This window comes from Protobothrops mucrosquamatus, unplaced genomic scaffold (genome assembly GCF_001527695.2).
Source record: "Protobothrops mucrosquamatus isolate PMUCROS unplaced genomic scaffold, P.Mucros_1.0 scaffold_211, whole genome shotgun sequence".
Lineage (NCBI taxonomy): Eukaryota > Metazoa > Chordata > Lepidosauria > Squamata > Viperidae > Protobothrops > Protobothrops mucrosquamatus.
In genome coordinates this window covers 191443-199356 of record NW_015386287.1, presented here as the reverse complement: position 1 = coordinate 199356, position 7914 = coordinate 191443, and the positions used below count along the sequence as shown (strand labels likewise).

The 7914-nt window shown below is 34.0% G+C and overlaps 1 protein-coding gene across 1 annotated transcript in view; it reads left to right on the top strand.

Moving 5' to 3' along the window:
- The window catches only part of CCDC88C (coiled-coil domain containing 88C), a 93782-nt gene that overhangs the window by 27619 nt on the left and 58249 nt on the right, over positions 1–7914 (top strand). The gene's annotated exons all lie outside the window — the stretch shown is intronic.

The window sequence follows — 7914 nt, the reverse complement described above, 5'->3', positions numbered from 1 at the left end:
GCTGATCAGAGACTTTAACATGCTTCTTTTTTTGTCCTGTATTTAGCATTTCAAGCCAATCAATGTAGAATGTAAGGATCGTAAAATATAAAAGAAACAATAGTACAACACAGTGATTTAACATATTTGTTACATTTATATTTCACTTTTGTAAAAGGTAGCAGGGCAGTACACATTCCTCTCCTTTTTCTTATTTTTTCCCCTACAGGAACAGCTACATGATGTAAGTTGGGCAGAAGGAAAGTGATTCATAGTCACCCAATAAGCTTTTGAGGCCAAAGGTGACCAATATCTATTCATGATTTAATGAATGAATACAGTATTCTAAATTGCATTCTTTCTTACTACCTAACATGTTAAGTTCAAAGGTGCCAGTTCAAAAGATCAGAGCAAATGACCTGAAGTTATATATAATACAGACTAACAGAAAACACCATTGATAAAAGAATCCATCTGGTTTATATGTTTATAAAACCTCATTGAGCAGAACATCTTTTCCTATTTTATCTTTATAATAATCTTTGAAAAGACATGGCAACAACTGTAACAACTTTTCACCTGCATTGTATCTTTCAAAAGCAAGGCAAAAATTAAAGCATGACAACACATGTGTTTATTCAGTGTGTATCTACACTGAATAAACATTCTAAATCCTTGTTTTAAATCCTAAATCCTGTTCTGAAGGTTGTATATATGTGGGCCTCATCTTACTTCTGTTTGAGCAAAGAATTACTTCCCCAGCTGCTCTGTCGTGCACATCCCTTGCCCTTCATGGAATGAAATTCAGAAATCTTTGGCCCTTGAAATAACTTTTGATATTTTTATAGTTGATTGGGCTGGCTATGTACTTCATGCATAACAGCACACTAACCTGCTTCCAGTGCTCTGTTCATCAGACTGTGCTGGTTCTGTAATAACACAATTTAGTGACACTTTAATAGCACTTTTATATGTAGAGAAAGTCTGGAATCAATTTAGTAATGTTGTGGTTTAAGATTGCTATCCTATATATTCCTATTAGATACTGCTTTATTTTAAAAAAAAGCTTGTGAGGGCTTCCTTTAAGTTTGTTTTTGACACGGAATGAGCTAATTCTCATAGTTCTATGGTTTCTTACCAGCCTTTTATTAGAATCAACTACCTCATTGTCTTCTCCTTCAAATAACAGGTTTGACAAGGTAAACTGACACCTTGACCATGGATATTCTTATGTGGTGACATGAAGAGTCTTAATACTGCTGTGTCTGAACAAGCCCCATTCAAAGAGGTGTCCTTCCATGTTGATTTTATAAAGCTGTTTATAAAATGCTTGTTATGCTTCGTGAAAGGTGTAACAGCAGATGTTTCTGAATTCAGCATTTATTACTTTTTCATACCCTCTGTCTAGAAGAACTGCATCTGAGGAAATGTCATAGTGAAATTTCTTGGCTTTTTAAAAATGGTGCAACATAAAATCTTGCTGTTGAAAAATACCACCCACCCCTCATTTCCTTAAACAGATTATAATCCACCAAATCAACAGAGCCTATAACATGCGACTTTAATACTTGGATCCTCTGAAACTCACCTAGTGAGGCTATTTTGAGGTTACTTATTTGTGAATGTTAATTAGAGATAGAGAACATTTACCTGTGGGTTTGTTACATGTCAGGACGAAAGCATCTTCTTGCTGTGGATGCACCTGTTAATTTCCCCCCCATGACTTTTATAGTTAACTCCAGGTGAAGTAATAAATACCTCATGATTTCCGAGGTATATTACTTAAGGGATTTGCAGGAGAGAGAGAGAGAAATTAACTCAACAAGGCAGAATATTGATGCAGATAAGGCATTCTGTGATCTAGTTCTGTTCTTAACAATTATATTTGTCAATGCTTGCTGATTTTCATCAATGCAAAGAATCCAGAATTGGTTATTGGTTCTTACAGCGGCCATTAAGAACAATATGGGGATCAGTTAAATCTCATAAAGTTATTTAACGTTAACCTAATGTTATTTAAAGCAATCTATTGTAAAATAACAGTAGATTACAAGTAGTACTTAACTTACAACATACAACAATTCATTTAGTGACTGTTCGAAGTTACAACACCAATGAAAAAAGTGACTTATGACCATTTTTCACAGTTAAAACTGTTGCAGCATCCCCAGGGTCACGTGATTTACATTTGGATGCTTGACAACTGGTTCATATTTATGACTGGCAGCGTCCCAGGGTCATGTGATCATCTTGCGACCTTCTGGTCAATGGGGAAGATTAAGATTAAGGTTAAGATTCACTTAACAACTGTGTTACAAATGTAACAACTGCAGTGATTCACTGAACAAATGTGGCAAGAAAAGTTGTAAAATGGGGCAAAACTTACGTAACAAATTTCTCACTTAGCAACATAAATTCTGGACTCTGTTATGTGGTCATAAATTGAGGACTACTTGTACTTTAAACTTGAATTGGTTGTATTCACAACTCAGATTATTAATGGCTCCTGTATGATGACGAATCTTGAAAGCATCATCCAGAATCAGTAGCATGGTTAGGTGATTGTCAAGGCCTGTAAACATGGAGACTGCTTAGGAGATGACCAGACTGAACCTGAAGTAGGGGTCAAACAGGTCATCAGTGATGAGTCCCTGTGTGCTCGCAAGAGATCTTTGTCCAGCCCACCTTGAATGCCTCTCTTATCTCCCACTCATTTCCTTTGACAGCTAGTTGGTTAGATTCTTGTTAAGCTTGCAATAAATCTTTATACTCATTTGAACTGCCTGAATCTCCTGATTTATCCGATGCTTGGCAGCCTGGTCCTCTGCTCCTGTTGCTGTTCATCTTTCTATTCTTGCTTGTTCAAAGGCCTTTTCTGAGTTGGTGGACATTGCAGCAAGTCAAGGGGGATGGAGCAGTTTCTATTCTCCTTAACTTCTCCTTTGGTTGACTAACTATGCCATATTGGCTCTAGGGAGGAGGAAGATAAAATTCAGCAAGATAAACATTTTGACTTAGCAAGTGTTTCTTTTAAATAAACCATTAACATATCAACTTCTCTTATTATTCTACCTTGAGTAATTTGATTTGGATTTGGGAGGTTTAATTTTTTTCTCATATATGTATTACTAAAGATTGAGTTATTATAAAGTTTATACTATTATATAAATCATATTGGACTACTTTTACTGAAAGAAATAATATATCAGTTTTGCAATTAGTCATAGTTGAATTATGAGATTAATTCATTGTGTACACAATTCTTAGGTTACCTGGAAAAGTAGAAATAGAAAATACAGATATCTTNTTTTTTCTCATATATGTATTACTAAAGATTGAGTTATTATAAAGTTTATACTATTATATAAATCATATTGGACTACTTTTACTGAAAGAAATAATATATCAGTTTTGCAATTAGTCATAGTTGAATTATGAGATTAATTCATTGTGTACACAATTCTTAGGTTACCTGGAAAAGTAGAAATAGAAAATACAGATATCTTGGAAAAGCTGGAATGCTTAAATAGCATTTGTAGTTTAATTACAACTAAGCATTCGAATTAAGCCTATAGTGTTTGTAGGATATTCTGTAAATAGTCCAAAATTGCCAGAACAATTATAAGATTTGATTAAATAAAGTCCTATGTCAGTTGCCAGCTTTCAGTGAGTGCAAACTGAATTATAACATTCAAACTAGTCTCTTGAGGCTTTAGCACTTCTAGAAAGATGGATTGCATTTTAATCATCTATAGGTAACTTTAAGTGACAGAAATTTAATGTGTTATATTTTCTTATTACCAGTTACAGTAGAGAAACCATCAGTCGACTATTTGATAGTATAATCCAGATAAACTCTAGGGTAATTTGCCTAGAGAGCATTATAAACATGAATGATTGGTTGCATATGATTGGATATTACGGTGAAAATTATTAGGTTTGTTGTTATAAATTTGCAGTCAGGGAATACATTAGTAAAACATGCTGCTGGCAATGTATTTGCTTCACTAGATTTGTATTTGTATAATAACAGATAATTTGATTTGTGGGAATCAACATAAATTGGTAGGTTTTGTGTCTCATGTTTCCTGTGGCAAGAATGCTTCCTGTGACTATCAGCAATAAAAAAAGTGAGCGTTGAAGCATGAACATTAAAAGCAAACAGCATAGATTCACAGATGTTGATCATTAAAGAACATATCTACTGTAATTTAAGAACTAAAGATGTGGTAAAATGTAATCCTAAGGTTCTCTTCAATTATATAAAATTGTATGAAAAAAATTCCTGGAAAAATGCAATGAAAAACTATTTCCATATCAGCACCATGAAGACTGCATAGAGATGCGGTCACCAGGAATCTGTTTAGGTTTATGGTCTGATTTAGGACATCTTTTTGCTACTGAGCCAACATGTAGCTCGATTATTAGCAGGTAGTATTATTTTTTTACGTAATAATAAAATAAAAATGAATTTAAATGGCATAAGTACACATTTGCATACAACTATATACAATTTTAAATTGCTATTTATCAATAGGAATATAAATCTTATTTATACAAGAAGGCAAGAATTTACACACGAAGAACAGAACTTGTAGGCATTGTTGTCCAGGCAATTAACATATTGAATTAACTTTGCATATTGAATTTCGGTGGACAGCACATTTTGAATTATTTATTTGGCTACTTTTTCATAATGAGACAAGGCTAAAACCTGACACTATGTTCTTTCTGTGATGAAAGAGTGTGTAACTTTAAGGATCCAGATGAATTTGCATGTAGTATGAAGACTATGATTAAGGCATAATTTTGAAATAAAAGCAAAGGTTTAAAATCTGCTTTTCCAAAACTTTTAGTGGAAATATGTATTGTCTGGACAACATTTATTGGTTTGATTCTATATTATAACTCACACTGGACATCTTAAAAGCATTAAATACCGAAAAACACAATATATAGCTGGATGCCCAAAGATAAATAAAAACCCTACTTATTGAAAAAGGTCCCAGATGTACTATAACTAAAGAAATATTTTCCAGAGGGAGGAAACAAGGAACATCACTGCTCAAAAAGAACTAGATAGACACACAAGAGACAAAATACTTATTAGTGAGAGTTGGAAGGAGGGAGGTATAGAATATTCTGAGGAAGGGTGTAGTTGTCTGAAGGGTTATACATCTTGTTTATTTATTAAATTAACATGCCACCTATCTCGCTCTAAAAAGCCACTCTGGTTGGTTTACGGTTAAAATAATAAATATTAAAATATTAAAAACATTAAATACAGAGACAAGAAGCAAGAAAAGCAAAATCAGTATGGCAGTCATAAATCACATTAATTATCCTTAATCATAAAATCTGTAATACTTTGCAGAGTGAAATATTCTGTTTGCCCTCCAATAGCTCATATTGCCTTTCTGAATATATTTTTGTTATTTTATAATAATATTTAACAAAGATTTAAAAGTGTCTGTGACAGGTTTCTTGGCATTGTTCTATGCAGTTCATTTGCTATACTTTTCAGAATAGTTCAAAGAAAATTATTCCAGAATGCATTGCAGTTCTCATACTTTTAATCCATTGTTTTCTGCTTGAGATTTAAAATCACCACTTGAAGAGATCCAGCATCTTATAAATGTCAACAATTCTCATAACGTCCTTTCTACTTTCCTCCATTCTTCTCCCAGAGCTAGTACAAGGTGCATTGGTGACTTTAAACAGTCTCTGTGGAGAAAAAGGAGATCCTTTAAAAAAAAAAATCACTAACTACAGTTAACACCTTTAATTATAAAACATTCTTGGTTTTTGCATGTAATTTGGTTTGGGTCCTTCAGAGGTGTGTAGAGTCAAAGTCTATTGCTATGCTGGTCAGGAAGCTGGAATAAAATGAAGAGCGCTTGCTTAAAGTCTGATGGCTGCATTTTAGAGTTCTCAACAAAGCTGAACTGAGCTGGAGAGAGATTCTGCCAGCAAACTAGTATTAAATTAGGATTGAATATCCAGACTTCACCCACATATGACACAAGGTCCGAGCATTAGGGCCCTCACAACCCTTAACTCTCTCCTTTCATAATACCCCAAGATTGTTCAATGGTGATATAAATAATGAATCATAATAGCTTTGTCAGCTTAAGACCACTAATAGACCGGTTACTTTTTCATGATAGGCACTTTTTTTTTAGTCCCAATATGAAAACTATGATAGAGTGAGATATACTTTACAATACTTGTCTCAATCATTCTATATTCTACTGTTCAGCAAAACAAGATAGGGCTACGCAAGAGTAAATATAATATATAAAACATGCTTCTGAATAAATCTGGTAAGCAGATTACGTTGTGGTAAAATATGATTCCTAAAATGTATGTTAGATCTTGAATTTGTAACTCTTGGAATTCGTGCTGAACAAGATGTGAATTTTAATTATTGATGTTGAATTACCATTAGAATCTGTTGGCAGGAAGAATGTTCTTCTTTTCAAGAATCATCCATAAATATCAAAATGTTTGTCATCTAGCTCAAGCAACAGTAAAATCATTGATAGCGCCAATGTCATTAGTGAGCCAAATGCTAAAATTGACTTTGTGGGAAGAATAGTAGAGCGTTAGGAACAAGGTCTGTATTCTGCAAGTTTAATAAAGAGGCTCATTTATTTTGTGGGCTTTCCAAAATTCTAGTAGTTTAAATGAAAATTGGACGGTCACTCATATGCCCTCTAAGCTACATTTTCTCCTAACTGTTTGTTTGCTAACTCTCCCCTCTGGCCATTTAAACATTCTATCACTCCCAGCACTATCCCAATTTACACAAAGCTGAGGCTGACTTTAAAATAAGTTGACTAAACAAACGTTACTTCTTTAACTCTCTGACCCCAATTGACCCTGACAAGTCATATCTAAATTGGAAGGAGGAAGATGGGACACTTCGCTTGTGTTACTGCCTCTTCCTCTTCCATTTAAATTGTTCATGCCTACCATAATGGTTTCCTGATTAGGATTTTGTTCATTTTTTTAAAAAAGGTTAATATCAAACTAAATAACAGGAAGAGGAATACATCAGAATAACAAATTTAAAAGGGGGGAAAGACATGAGTTTACAGTATATTGTGAATAAAATCACTCAAAGTTTGAAAAAAATGGTCTAAATTGTTTTTCCTTCACTTTGTCAAAACAAAACAAAAAAAAGTCTGAGAATTTGACAACACACCCATTAGTGCAAGTCAGGTGTAAATTCATCCTTCCAGTGTCATATAATAGTTTTGACCATTCCCTACATTCTTGATCTCCTGATAAATTACATATATTTGGGATATAACCAAGAGGAATATAGACACCTTGCTATGGGTGCCACCCAACTAAATGACCAGAAATAGTCTTAATACAAATTGAAAAGTATCTTCCAAGAGTTTTAAAAAGTTCAGTGGCATTTTTTTAGCCAAAAATGATGAGTTTTTCTATGAATATGACAAGTCAAGCACACAGAAATTGAAGGATACCAAATCCCTCTCTCTGGAAACAAAAAATCCTGGCTCTGTCTGTATATTTGATATACTGTAACCATTGACATTTATATTATGGCCTCCTGTGACTCTCACCCCTTCAGAAAATTGCCTAGCCCTGTCCTAAAGAAAGAGTTTTTTCCCCTGAATGAAGCAATTGGTTACATGAACCAAAGAAAAGTGGCTGTTTCAAAAGGGTGGTGCTACATGGTTGTTCTAAAGCAGGGGTCTTCAAACATGGCCCTTTTATGACTTGTGGACTTCAACTGCCAGAATTCCTCAGCCAGGCATGCTGGCTGAAGAATTCTGGGAGTTGAAATCCACAAGTCATAAAAGGGCCAAGCTTGAAGACCACTGTTCTAAAGCATCTTTTGAGAAACAAATAGAAAGCAATGCACAATCCTTTTTGAGAGTTTTCCAAAGAGTAGGAATAAAC